The sequence below is a fragment of the Triticum aestivum genome, chromosome 3A (genome assembly GCF_018294505.1).
Source record: "Triticum aestivum cultivar Chinese Spring chromosome 3A, IWGSC CS RefSeq v2.1, whole genome shotgun sequence".
In the NCBI taxonomy this organism is placed as follows: Eukaryota; Viridiplantae; Streptophyta; class Magnoliopsida; order Poales; family Poaceae; genus Triticum; species Triticum aestivum.
The window spans coordinates 318,599,966-318,615,333 of record NC_057800.1 but is presented as its reverse complement, the minus strand read 5'-3'; the positions used below and the strand labels follow the sequence as shown (position 1 = coordinate 318,615,333).

General features: G+C 42.0%; 1 long non-coding RNA gene across 4 annotated transcripts; it reads left to right on the top strand.

The window, feature by feature from the left end:
• Window positions 1–2,919: 2,919 nt before the first annotated feature.
• Window positions 2,920–7,296, top strand: LOC123061235 (uncharacterized). 4 transcript variants are annotated; one of them, XR_006428802.1, is made up of 6 exons: window positions 2,920–3,463; window positions 3,653–3,705; window positions 4,442–4,547; window positions 4,636–6,181; window positions 6,278–6,386; window positions 6,903–7,296. It is a non-coding gene; the product is annotated as an uncharacterized lncRNA (long non-coding RNA). The 4 variants fall into 4 exon arrangements; XR_006428803.1 differs by having other exon boundaries at window positions 3,653–3,747; XR_006428801.1 differs by lacking the exon at window positions 3,653–3,705 and adding an exon at window positions 3,550–3,594.
• The last annotated feature ends 8,072 nt before the right edge of the window (window positions 7,297–15,368 follow it).

The following is a 15,368-nucleotide window of genomic DNA, read 5'->3' as shown; positions in this document are numbered from 1 at the left end:
CAATATTCACATCCATAGATTCATTATTATTTTCAATCAAAGTGGACAAATGCATATCATTAGGATCAGTAGGAGCACTCTTACTAGCAAATAATTTCATAAGCTCATCCATCTTTCCACTCAAAACATTAATCTCTTCAATCGCATGCACTTTGTTACTAGTGGAAGATCTTTCGGTATGCCATTGAGAATAATTAACCATACTATTATCTAGTAGTTTAGTAGCCTCTCCTAAAGTAATTTCCATAAAAGTACCTCCCGCGGCCGAATCTAAAAGATTTATAGAAGCAAAATTCAAGCCAGCATAAAAGTTTTGCATAATCATCCACAAATTCAAACCATGAGTAGGGCAATTTCGTATCATCAATTTCATCATCTCCTAAGATTGTGCAACATGTTCATGATCAAATTGCTTAAAATTCATAATATCGTTCCTAAGGGAGATGATCTTAGCGGGAGGAAATTACTTGGAAATAAAAGCATCTTTACACTTATTACATGAATCAATACTATTTTTAGGCAAAGATGAAAACCAAGTTTTAGCATGATCTCGAAGTGAGAATGGAAATAGCTTCAATTTAACAATATCATTATCCACAAATTTTTGCATATCACACAAATCAATGAAATTGTTTAGAGGGGATGCTGCATCTTCACTTGGAAGGTCGGAAAATTGATCTTTCATAATAAGATTCAGCAAAGCGGCAATAATTTCACAAGATTCTGCATTAGTAGCGGGAGCAATCGGAGTACTAATAAAATCATTGTTGTTGGTATTGGAAAAGTCACACAATTTGGCATTATCTTGAGCCATCGTGACAAAGCAAGCAATCCAACACACAAGCACACAAAAAGCAAGTGGATAAGACGAACAGAAGAGAGGCGAAGAAAAGGAAAATCTTTTCGAAAATCATTTTAGAAGTGGGTGAGAGTAAAACGAGAGGTGAATGGCGAATTATGTAATGCAAGGGATGAGAGTTTATGATGGGTACTTGGTATGTCTCGGCTTGGCGTAGATCTCCCCGACAACGGTGCTAGAAATCCTTCCTGCTACCTCTTGAGCTTGCGTTGGTTTTTCCCTTGAAGAGGAAAGGGTGATGCAGCAAAGTAGAGTAAGTATTTCCCTTAGCTTTTGAGAACCAAGGTATCAATCCAGTAGGAGACAATGCACAAGCCATTGAATACCTGCACAAACAAACACCAACTTGCACCCAACGCGATAAAGGGGTTCTCAATCCCTTGACGGTTATTTGCAAAGTGAGATTTGATATAGATGAATAAACGGTAAAGTAATATTTTTGGTATTTTTGGTTTATAGATCGGAGAGTACAAGATTGCAAAGAAAGTAAATAGGAAACTAAAATTGTAGATCGGAAACATATATGATGGAAAGTAGAAGATTATATGATGGAAAATGGACCCGGGGCCATAGGTTTCACTAGAGGCTTCTCTCAAGATAGAAAATATTACGGTGGGTGAACAAATTATTGCCGAGCAATTGATAGAAAGCACAAAGTTATGACGATATCTAAGGCAATCATCATGAATATAGGCATCACGTCTGTGTCAAGTAGACCGAAATGATTCTGCATCTACTACTATTACTCCACACATCGATCGACTCCTCCCTGCAGCTAGAGTATTAAGTTCATAAGAAGAGAGTGACGCATTAAGTAAGATGACATGATGTAGCGGGATAAACTCAAGCAATATGATGAAACCCCCATCTTGTTATCCTCGATGGCAACAATACAATACGTGTCGGTTCCCCTTCTGTCACTAGGATCGAGCACCACAAGATTGAACCCAAAGCTAAGCACTTCTCCCATTACAATAAAACCAATCTAGTTGGCCAAACCAAATCGATAGTTCAAAGAGACTTGCAAAGATATCAAATCATGCATATAAGAATTAAGAGGAGATTCAAATAATATGCATAGATAAGTTGATCATAAATCCACAAATCATCGGATCTCGGCAAACACACCGCAAAAGAAGTATTACATCGAATAGATCTCCAAGAACATCAAGGAGAACATGGTATTGAGAATCAAAGAGGGAAAAGAAGCCATCTAGCTACTAGTTATGGACCCGTAGGTCTGTGGTAAACTGCTCACGCTTCATCGGAGAGGAAATGGTGTTGATATAGAAGCCCTTCGTGATCGAATAACCCTCCGGCAGGACGTCGGAAAAGGCCCCTAGATGAGATCTCACGGGTACAGAAGGTTGCAGCTGTGGAAAAGTGGTTTTGAGGCTCCCTTAGAAGGTTTTGGGGTATTTGAGAATATATATAGGAGGAAGAAATAGGTCGGTGGAGTCATGAGGGGCCCACAAGGGTCGGGGGCGCGCCCTCCGTCCTTGTGGGTGCCTCATGGCTTCCCTAACATGTACTCCAAGTCCTCTGGATGTCTCCTGGTCCAAGAAAAATCATCGCAAAAGTTTTATTCCATTTGGACTCTGTTTGGTATTCCTTTTCCGCGAAACTCTAAAACAAGGAAAAAACAGGAACTGGCACTGGGCTCTAGGTTAATCAGTTAGTCCCAAAATTAATATAAAATAGCATATTAATGCATATAGAACATCCAAAACAGATAATATAATAGCATGGAACAATCAAAAATTATAAATACGTTGGAGACGTATCACACGCCAATATCTTTCTTTCAGCCACGCCTATCTTTTTGGTGGTAGACATCCTTATATCCTGGAACGTGCCTTTCCTCTTGCCACTTTGGCAACCCTTAATGATTTTCATTATCAGAAAAGGGCAATGCCAGCAGACCCAGCTTTCCACCGCTATTCTATCATCATTAGAGTTATTAAGCTCCCACGATTTACTGCCCTGCGGTTGATCGAGGCTTTAGGCGGCGCTCCAGGCCCCATCTGTAAGGGAATAAATCATAGACAGAGTTGGTTTGACCATACACGTCAGTTCGCTGATCTCTCCAACCTATCGGCTCCTTCCCCTAATCCTGATCCTCTTCTGCCTAACGCCGCGGGTGTCCGCCATCAGCAGAGATAAGCGCCCCTGATCCCTCAGTCCATCCTAGCTTGATCTGCTCAGCCTTCGCCTTCCGTCGTGTCGCCGCCTCCGCCCTCACACCCGCCTCCTCTGCGATGCTGCATCGCACCCCAGGTCCCCACCCATCTTTGCTCCTCTGCCCCGTTGTGTCGTCGCTGAGTCGCGCCTCTGCGGGTCGGTGCTAGGGGATTTGTTCCATGCGACACTTGTTCGTCTCGCCTCGGCGTCAGGAAAGGATTCCTCCTTCACCTCCTGTGCACCGCCACTAACCCACTACCGCGCCACCTGACCCATCTCTCTCCACGGTGAGGCAATGGCCGAGCGGCAGCGATGCTAGGAGCCTGTAAAGGAGACAACACAAGTTTCCATGGCCCTAGCCGTGCCCCCACGCTGCCGAGGAGGACGCACTGCGGCAGTGCGCTCGCTGCAATGGTCAACAAGGTTAGCGTCTGCCATATCATTTAACCTTGCTCATTCTGGCATTGATTCGGATTTGAAGAAGTAGACCATAATTCGACGTGTTATAGATTTGTAGTGCGCGCATGGAATTGTTGTATATGCTTCTTAAGGAGGTAAATAAATCTCCATCCACTTTTGTGTGTACTCATGACCTCCCTGAACAATTTTCAGTTTGGAAGTTTGCGTGCTTCACTACTGCTTGTGGACTAACATCATTTGGCAGTGTATGTTGTGTCATCTCTTAGCTCATAAGTGTTCATCTGAAGGTAGAGGATTACTCCATATGCTAGAAAAACATAATTCCAACTCTCCCGTGTATTATTTGGCATGGATGGATAAAATCACATAATGCTAGTTGCATGATTGCATCGTTCATGTTGTGCCTAACGTTTTAGATTCTGATTTTGAGTATCTAGGATGATCCAACTCATACTTATTGAAAGAAGTAAGAACGAATACCTTCCCTTGATTTATCTCTGTTCTGTCCCTTGAGGTTGCATTCTTCATTCAACAAGTTTTATTGTGTGACATTTCAATTATTATCTATTGAGTGTAGATAACAAAGAACTTCATTATTTTGTCTCCACTTGTTTACTTATGTTGGATCATCGCCTGGTTACTAACTATAATAAAAGAATAAAAGAAGTGAAGCATAGTGACATATAGCAGTGGCTTCTTCCTGACAGGCTGGCTGCAATGAAGTACTAAACTACCATACGTCCATAACACTACACTCCTAAACAAGCAAGTGCCGGCCATGGTTGCAGCCCACTGCATCCCCATGTGCACATAACTAGAATTTTTGCTTAACTACCCTTTCCTTTTCTTTCCTGTCAGTTTTTTAGAAACCAAATGTATGATCTTCAGATGCTTATTTAGTACATCACCAATAGAAATTTTGTTTTGCGGAAATACTTCTTCCTGCCAAGAAAATCTTTAGCTTCCTTTCCTTTAATGCAGGAAATCCACATTGTCTGAAACTGCAACTTATTATAGAAGCTCACAAGCTATGGATCATCGTCAGCCGGGTAGTTGTCATCAGGGCGCCAAGCCGCCAACCATGCTGGTATGCATGTTTCTTGCTGGACTAGGTGTGTCTATGTTTTTCCCTTTTTGTAGGGTTGTGTCCGTTAGCTTGGTTGCTTTTCTTGCAGCCGCCGCATTGGTGGATGGTTCTGCTGGTGTGTCCCATGGTGGCGATGTTGAGGCTAAGGCGTGGGTGGGTGTGCCTGGTCTTTTCGCTCATGGTGGCTACGCCGAGGCACGGGTTGTTGCGCCTGATCCTGTCGCTCATGGTGGCGATGGTGACGTGTGTGTGTGTGTGGATGTGCTTGCTCTTTTCGAGCATAGTGACGTCGTTGAGTGTTACCACCAAAAGAAAAGGATTAATACCTCTGCAGGTGCTTATCTATTTGGGTTTTGGGATTTGATGCATATGTACCATGGGTAAGCCCACGATTATCAAAACTCCAACCAAGTAGTACTTTATTTATTACAAATTGTTCTTTGACTGTACTTATGCAATTGAATTGGCAACATTTCACTATGTAGCAATGGAATATGACAAATAAATAGAAATTCTATTTCGTCCGGTATACCACAAATTGTCACCAGCAGAACATGAAGTTATATCTTCTCTCTCCCAATCTTTGTTGAATTTTATGAAAATTCTTTATCTTATATTGTATTACCTCCCGTAAATTTGTAACAATTGGTAGTGGATGGCAGGATGTTTTTTAATTGTCCTCTGAATTTAGGCAAAGGTTATTTTTAGGAGATCTTGAAAGGGAATTTTGTCTCCTAGAGTTAGTGATTGCTGGTTATGTTGTTTAGTTACCATGAATCCTCTAGCCTATAGAATACTAGTTTCACATTGTCAAATTAAATTTCTCCTTTGTGGATAAGTAAAGGTAAAATAATGCTAAAATTTGACTTGTAATTTGAAGGTCATATTGCCAACATTTTCCATGGGAGGTATAAACTAATCCGAATTTCTACAATTTTATTAGCTTAATACTAGAAGTCAAGTTTACCTTCCAAACACTTTTAGTTATCTAGACAACAAGTTTTCCAGTTTAAGGAATCATGGGCTAGCTAAGGAAATAAAGAAATGCAAGATTACTGTCGCTAATCATTATTATGTTAAATTTCACAATGCTTAGAAATTGCGTTGTACTATGTTTCACGATACATGAAAACTGGCAACATGTGAATATATAGTGTGGGAACTTCTGAAAGAAGTTACTGCAGAGCTAAAGTGTAGGCTTATATATTCAGCTAATGGATTTGTGTTTCTTTTATTGAATGTTCCACTTGATGTCTGACAACTCCATATGTGGCACACCCAACCACCAACTTTGGACTGTGCATTTGTCTTAAACATGGGAAGATGGTGTTGGATCTCCAATTGGTGGTGTTGGGGCAGCCTACAACAACAAAGCCTTTAGTCCCAAACAAGTTGGGGTTAGGCTAGATGTGAAACCCATAAGATCTCGCGGCCAACTGATGGCTCTGGCACATGAATAGCAAGCTACACGGTGCAAATCTAGAATTGGATGGAATTGTAGAAGAGAGTGCACATCTACTAGATGGGCTCGCTGCTGTCATTTCTTTAGGTGTTCGCCGACCAGATTGCAGCTGTGGAGGCGGCCTAACAACTTATGCTCCTTTGATGGATGAAGATTATAACATGAGCCAACGGTATTGTGACAATCATGTCGCTAGAGCCCTATAAGTTCCATTGATTCAATACATATTATAGAAGTTGTTGTCATTTGAACTATTTTCTTCTTTTAGCTATGGCTCATGTTCAACGGTTTGTCCTCTTGTGCCAATCTGCGACATGGCGTTGTTCAAAAGTCATCTTGGTAACTAAAGGGGTGTTGAAGGCTTCTCCGAGCTGCAGGTGAAATACTTTATTGTCCTGCATTTTTATATGACAGAATTTAGGATTGGATCTTATTCATGGCACTTGACAGTTTTTCATATCCCTGGTTGTATAGATTTTGAATGCATGCAAAGGTAAACTAAGAAAATTTAATGAGGTATCATATACAGAACTACAAAGGCCTCGAGAGATCGTTCTGACTTGCCCACTCGGCTTATAACATGATAAAATACATGAGACATATAGAGAAAAAGTGAGGTTCATGGGCATCAAGCAGCCAAACTACCTAAAAGTGAGGTTCATATCAAGTTAAACGATTTTTTTGTTTGATGACAGTGTTGTATTTGTAAATGCTGATGAGAGAACTTTTCTCTAATTGTTAAGATATTGCTAAGCACCAATCACCAAAGATACAAAATGGTGGTGTTCTAGATGCAAGTATATTTAATGTCAACATTACTAAGCACTGGGTAGTTTTTTTGGTTTCATATTCTTTTGTGTCATGTTCATGCTAATTGCTTGTGCTGCTAACAGGGTCTACCTAGAAGTATTCTGGACTTCATCATCGGAATTACTGTCTATAATGTTGTGAATTTGCTATCATCGTACGTAGTATCATCAAGTTAGCTGATCTTTGATTTTCACTATTACCGTGGATGTTCTACTATATAAAAAATCTGCAATGTCAGCATGCTGCTCCAGATGCCATTTCATACTATTTCTAAAGTGTGTTGTCCATTCACTTGAGGCTAAAATCTTACTTGATTGTTGGCCATATTGCATTTTTGTTTTTTCCTCAGGACATGTATCCATTTTGGACTCAATTAGCTTTGCTCGGATTCTGAATGTATTAGTGAGAGATCATTGTAGTTCTGGTGGCAATGCCATCACTGCTGAATATGTAAAACAGGAGACGATAAATGCTCTATATTTGAGAGTCATTCTCATCCCTAAACTATATATATTTATTATAATGGCTCGACTGCAAGACCATACAAACAAAACAATCAACAAAATAATGCCACCCAGCCACACGCAATTTAACCAAACAGCGCAGCAAAGCGTGCGTACGCTTCTAGTATCACCTATTCCTGGATGAGTACAGTCCCCTTTCGTCTTCTTGATGATGATGTAGCCATGACATTCGTGTCTCGCTACATGATCACCGAGTACGTCTTCGCCCCGATCCAGTCAAGGATGGCACTTGTGCCAAGCCAGCACTTGGTGTAGCTATGTTTACACCAACCCCTCTACACGTGATCCATCTTCATGCACACCGTCAGAGCATGTTAGGTCGTAGTAGCGGAGTTTTCGCATGATTTGTGTGCTTAAGTAGGCATGCATATTATGGTGAATAGCAGTAATATATGGCATTCCTTGTGAGTGAGTTTGAATGCTTTTGTGTGCCTTTGTTTAAGTGAGTTGTTTCTTTTGCTTCTTTTGGACCTTCGGTGTTACCTTATTTCCCCTTATGAAATTTGCTCATCAACCACCATCGGACTCGAAGAAGCAAGGATTTCAAATACTTGTAAGCTTATCTAAACAATATGGCACTCCCAGTTGACTGTATTTTATTGGAAATATCTTCTCGGAATACAAATGATATCCTAGATTGACTGTCAGCATCAAATCGGCATCAGTTGTGCAACCTTTAAAGTAGTTATGATTAAACCAGCAAGAAGACAAGCAAAGTGCAAGGTCGACGGTATATTTTCAATCAAAGGTATGGCTCATATATAAAGTTTGATTCGGCTATGAATGAAACTTGAAATATGCTATACTCCGGAGGGAAGCCAGGATGTGCTATGAGTTCAGTAATCAGCAAGGAAGACAGTTAGACCATTCTTCTTATGCAAGTAACCAGCCGCAAAAATGTTATGGGTATGTGTATGGCGGTCAATCCACATATGTCAGTATGAAGCTTCTGGTATAAGAAACTCAACCTTCTTCCACACGCTACAGGGAGAAGCTTATGATGCAAGGCTCCTCAATATTCCTCAGTATGATATATGGATAGCTTCCTGTCCAAGATATCCAGTCTTCCACCGAAAGATACCTCGGCAAAAGCTTCCGGCATAAGGAAATGAATCTTTCTCAACAAGCAACAAGAGGAGAACCTTCTCAGATATGGAACGCAGCCTTCTCCACACGCTACCACAACAAAGCTTCAATCATAAGATATTCAGCCTTCTTCAGCAAGATGCTCGGATAGCTTCCAAGCTAAGATACTCAGTCTTCTTCAGTACGACACTACACACTATTATCAGCATTGCTACAAGATACTACATAGTGAGTTGGAAATATATGACAGTGCAACTCAAGCATTAGATTCGCAACAGTTTTCTCAAAAGTACAAATCAGTCAAGACACATGCCTGTCTCAAGAATCGAGTGTTCGGCTACATATACTTCCATATGTAAGGTGAATATGCAACCCAAGTCATGCAAGTCACTTACACGAGGATGCAACTATGATCCGGTGGATCTACCAAAGGAAGGTAAGTATCCCACAACCCCATGAGCTATGCCAAAGGAAGGAAATCAAATATACATCTCATGTGATGCAAGAATCGACAAGTTATGAAGCAGACCACCCTGGACCAACAGTCTTGACAGTGGTTACCAACGTCAATTCTCCTGCACCTGACCAGGTGATATTATTCACTCATATCGCGCATAATTGGTCCCAATAACAAGCATTGTACAACTACATGCCCATGAGTAGATGTCATGTATATTAGGACTCAGGTCATGAACAAGACCAAGGTATGATGCCAAACTATTGCACCAACAACACCTATGATTGCAAGAAGGACCAAGGACATATGTGGCCAAGTTATTTTAGCAAGTGATTCACACGAAGAAAATAATGACAATCCGGTAATTAAACTGGCAACAAAGGTATGAAGATTCTTGCACGACCGTCATGGTCTGGACACTCAAGTCAGCTTGAGACCATGATTTCATATGGATCAACATGGATATGTACTCAGAGGCCTAATGTGTTTTATAAGGACCTCATATCCAGCCAACCCGCTTATCCAATGGTGTATGCTCAGAAGTGCCAGTGAAAAATATCCAAGTCTGCTTCGTTAGATCCAAGATTCTTTAGTCACCTCTGCAGTTTAATTTCAGCAACCGTGTCGAGCATCACACGGTCTAGTAACAAAGGTGGATATACCGACACCATGTGTAAGCAAACGCCGAACAACCAGCTCAGATCATCTGTTCTCACCTGTGGAACTAAATGCACGGATAGCCTACTAAGAAAACTCTCTCCCCTCAGAACAACTATCAGCCTAGTCTCGAGATGCTACTGTGAGGCATGTTACAATTATATGGTCGTTGTTGGGGAAAGCAGTAATTTCAAAAAAATCCTATGCACACACAAGATCATGGTGATGCATAGCAACGAGAGGGGAGAGTGTTGTCTATGTACCTTTGTAGACCGTAAGAGGAAGCGTTATGACAACGCGGTTGATGTAGTCATACGTCTTCACGATCGACCGGTCCTAGTACCGAAAGTATGGCACCTCCGTGATATGCACACGTTCGGCTCGGTGACGTCCCACGAACTCACGATCCAGCAGAGTGTTGTAGCGACCCGACCTCATATGGTCAAGTCTCTGTGCTTTAGTGTCATCCTTGGATCGGTAATGCTGACACACACAGTACTCGAAGGATTTATAACAGAGTAGCAATCACACACTATTACATCGAATGTCTCCAAAGAGAACTTATTACAATAATATGGCTTAAGGCCATCTAATGCGATAACAGTGGAAGGCTTGGAAGATAAGGTGAGTCCATCAACTCCAACGGCATAGCTGAGCTGCACGACAACGACCTAACGAACCTTACTCCTCGTCTGAAAAGTCTGCAACATAATACGTTGCAGCCCGAAAACGGGTCAGCACATGGAAAATGCTGGCAATATAACACAGTAGAGCAGAAACAGAATAATGCTATCACTACGTGCATATTTGGCTGGTGGAAAGCTCTATGGTTATAGTTTTTTTGCGAAAGCCAATTTTTCCCTACAACAAAGGAATAGATTTTTATTTAACTATCATTATGGTTGAAACATCATTGAGAAGGTACCCCCAACTCAATCCCAATTAAAGTGGTTAACAGCCCAATAGTATTAATTAAACATGGTGAGATACATGTAATAACCAAAGTACTAGATACTCAAGAATTGTCCATAATCGGGGACACGGCTAACCATGATTAGATTGTACACTCTGCAGAGGTTTGCGCACTTTTCCCAACAAGACTCGATCGCCTCCGTTGGAATTCTCGCACTACATGGTGTTTGAGAAACGGATGACCGAGACACAGTCTTTCAGAAACGTTAACTCTCTACTCCGGGTAGACCATACCAAACCTACAAAACCCACTACCTGCTGATCTACCTCTTCAAGAGCTTCACGTAACTTACTCAACTATGCTAGAGCCCATAATAGCTTGTGGCTGCACACGGAAGTTTCTAGCATGAATCATCTCAGTTCCCTTTGAGCCTGGGTGGCGGTCCATAGGAAGATCACACGGGTACCCCGGGATTTCCAAACAAAATTTCAGACAACACTGGGTTCCCCAGGTGCCTCAATCCACCCAGTTGTTTGATTAAGTTGCCACCTTAAGTTGAACCATTAATTAACAATCTCACATCTGTCATGAATTTCACTCAAACCCAAACCACGTCTACGAGCATAGCATATCAATATAAGCAATACGTAGAAGTAACTCCCAAGGGTTTGAATATAACAGGGCAATAGGTTCTACCTCAACAACTACTTCCCAACCCACAAGTTAATGACATCCTAATCATGCAATGTTTGAGGATTGGAACTAATGCATAAAAACTGGGTAATAATGGGATATGATCAAAGTGTTACTTGCCTTGCTGACGATCCGCGAATCCTAGAGACTCGTAGTAACATGCTTCACACTCCAGGAATTCTATCGCAAGCAAACAATAACATACATAAGTAACAAGCAACGATGCACAAGCAAAACTCAAATAAGAGAGGTTGACCAGAAAGTTCAACTTAAGAACTCCGGTACGCAAAAAGAATCAAATCAAACGAAGCAACGAAAGTCAAACGGCGAAAGAAAACCACTTCGTTTACTAATCTGAAACTAGGTCAAATTTTACAGTAACAAAAACTTGTTTGAGTTGATTAACCGGAAAGACGGTTTCGAGACGAAACTCCAGGCGCTTGAATCGCCTGATTCCAATAAACGAGCGAAAAGATAAACAGAAACTAAGATCGGATCAGAAATCGCAATCAGAAAAATCGCGGAATAAATCCGATAAAAAGAAAAAACGACAAACAGACTAACAAACGAATGTTCGTTATCTGGATCTAAACGAAGAACGCGTTCGTTAAAACGAATGAACGAGCGAACACTCGCTAAATAAATAAACCGGAGAAAAACCGATCTATTTATTAAAAAAACGAAAACTAGGGTTTTGAAAAAAAAACCGAACGGTTTTTTTTAGAAAAAACGGCGGTTGGAACCGGCGGCCACCTCCGGCGAGGGGCTCCGGCGAGGGCTTGGTAGCGGGGCGGCGGCTCGCGGGCGGCAGGCGGTGGCGGCGCGGGCGGCAGGCGGTGGCGGCGCGGGCGGCAGGCGGTGGCGCGGCGCGGCTCGGGGCGGCAGGCGGTGGTGGTGTGGTGGTGGGGGGGCCGGGCGGCACGTATATATAGGGGCTCCGGCTCGGACTCTATTCGAGGCGGCGGCGGCGCTCACGCGTGGGGAGGCGGCGGCACGGCCTGGCGCGGCTAAGCCTTAGGCCCAGTCGGCGCGGAACCCCTTTTTTAAATAAAAAACTTCGCCGACCGAAATAAAATCCTAAAAAAAACCTAAAAATGCCAAAACAAATTTTCACCGTCTAAATAAAATATTTAGGACGAGTTGAACATTTTCTTGGCCCTAAAAAGCGAATTTTGAAAACGTGCAATTTTTCTAATGCAAATAAAATCCGAATAAAACCAAATAAAATCCAATAAATGATTTTAATATTCTTCCTCCGATATTTCAATTATTTTGGAGAATTCATATTATCTCCGCTCATTTGATTTAATATGAAATATTTTTCGGAGAGAAAAATTATTGAAATCAAAATCCTTGTTTCATTATTTGATAAAAATCAAATATGAAAACCTGAAAATCCCCAACTCTTTCCATGGGTCTTTGAGTTGCTTAGGATTTCGAGGATTGTGGAACGGAAATGCAAAAAATCATGATATGCATGGATGATCTATGTATAACATTCCAAATTGAAAATTTGGGATGTTACAAACCTACCCCCCTTAAGATGAATCTCGCCCTCGAGATTCGGGTTGGCAAGAAAATAGGTATGTGTGGTCCTTGCGGAGATCGTCCTCTCGTTCCCAAGTGGCTTCATCCTCGGTATGGTGGCTCCACTGAACTTTGCAAAACTTGATAACCTTACTGCGGGTGACTCTGCTGGCAAACTCAAGAATCTTAACTGGCTTCTCCTCGTAAGTCAAATCACAGTCCAATTGAATCGCCTCCAAGGGTACTGTATCTCTTAATGGTATATCAGCCATCTCAGCATGACACTTCTTCAGCTGTGAAACGTGGAACACATCGTGGACTCCTGACAATCCCTCAGGTAACTCCAACTTGTAGGCAACTTCTCCCATCCGTTCCAAAATGCGGTACGGTCCTACAAATCTCGGGGCTAACTTTCCCTTAACTCCAAAACGTTTCACTCCTCGCAAGGGCGATACTCGCAGATATGCTCTATCTCCAATTTCGTAGGTTACCTCCTTGTGTTTTGAGTCTGCATAACTCTTCTGCCTGGACTGAGCAATCTTCAGTCGGTCTCGGATCAATTTTACCTTCTCCTCAGATTCTTTAATCAAGTCTGGTCCAAATAACTGTCGGTCTCCTACCTCATCCCACATCAACGGTATTCTGCACCGACGTCCATACAGGGCTTCAAATGGTGCCATCTTCAAACTGGCTTGGTAGCTATTGTTGTATGAGAACTTTACATACGGCAAATTGTCATCCCAACTAGATCCATAATCTAGCGCACAGGCTCTCAACATGTCCTCCAAGATTTGATTGACTCTCTTAGTCTGTCCATCTGTCTGCGGGTGAAACGATGTACTGAACTCCAATCTCGTTCCCAAAGTCTGGTGTAACTGATGCCAAAACTTTGAAGTAAATTGTGTTCCTCGATCCGATACGATGGTCCTCGGAACTCCATGCAGACATACGATCCTGGACATATAGATCTTGGCCAACTTTGCACTTGTATAGGTGGTTTTCACTGGGATGAAGTGAGCTACTTTGGTCAAACGATCAACCACTACCCATATGGAATCATATCCTGCTTTAGTCCTGGGTAATCCGGTGATAAAGTCCATGCCAAGTTTATCCCACTTCCATTCGGGTATCGGCATAGGCTGTAACAGTCCTGCTAGCTTCTGATGTTCTTCCTTAACTCTCTGACATACATCACATACGGCTACATACTCGGCAATATCATTCTTCATACCAGTCCACCAGAAACGTTCCTTCAAATCCAAATACATCTTGGTGTTTCCGGGGTGTATCGAGTATGGTGAGTCATGCGCCTCTTGAAGTATTAACTTCCTGATCTCCTGGTTGTTGGGTACATAAACTCGGTCCTCAAACCATAGGGTATCGTGCTCATCCTCACGAAAACCTTTGGCCTTTCCTTTGCCCATCTTCTCCTTTATCTCGGCAATCTCTTTATCATCTTTCCGAGCTTCCCGAATCTTGTCCAGCAATGTCGACTGAACCTCCATTGTGGCAATGAACCTTCTAGGTACAAACTCTAATCGAAGTTCCATGATGTCCTTTGCTAATTCCTTCGGCAGTCCTTTACTTTCAAGGATATTAGCATAACTCTTCCGACTCAATGCGTCTGCTACGACATTGGCCTTTCCTGGATGATAGTGTAGCTTTATGTCATAATCCTTTATAAGCTGCAACCATCTCCTCTGCCTAAGGTTTAGCTCCTTCTGGGTGAAGATGTACTTCAAACTCTTGTGATCCGTGTACACATCACAACGGTTTCCAATAAGGTAATGTCTCCAAGTCTTCAACGCATGCACTATGGCTGCTAGCTCCAAATCATGCGTAGCATAATTCAACTCATGAGGTTTTAGTTGTCGTGAGGCATACGAAACAACTCTTCCGTCCTGCATAAGCACACATCCAAGTCCTAAGCGAGATGCGTCACAATACACTTGGAACTCCTTATGTATATCTGGCAGTACTAGCACTAGGGTTGTAGTCAAACGTTTCTTCAACTCCTGGAAACTTGCTTCACAATCTTCTGTCCATTTAAACTTGGTATCCTTCTTCAACAGTTCAGTCATTGGTTTTGCAATCTTGGAAAAATTCTCAATGAATCTCCGGTAGTATCCTGCGAGTCCAAGAAAACCGTGGATCTCGCTAACTGAGGTGGGTGCCAACCATTCAGTGACTGACTGAACCTTGCTGGGGTCTACTGCTATACCTTCTCCTGATATAACATGTCCAAGGAATCCGACTTCCTTCAGCCAAAACTCGCATTTGCTAAACTTAGCTTACAACTGGTGTTCCCTGAGCTTCTTGAGAACTAAACGCAAATGCTCTTTGTGCTCCTCCTCGTTCTTTGAGTATACCATGATATCATCAATAAACACCACAACAAACTTGTCCAAATACTCCATGAACACCTTGTTCATCATGCTCATGAAATAGGCAGGGGCGTTAGTCAGTCCAAATGACATGACCGTGTACTCGTATAATCCATATCGCGTTGTGAATGCCGTCTTTGGTATGTCCTTCTCTCGTATCTTCAACTGATGATACCCTGATTGTAAATCGATCTTTGAGAACACTTTATCTCCTTGCAACTGATCAAACAGATCGTTGATCATCTGCAGTGGGTACTTGTTCTTTATCGTCACTTCATTCAAGGCTTGATAATCAACAACCATCCTTA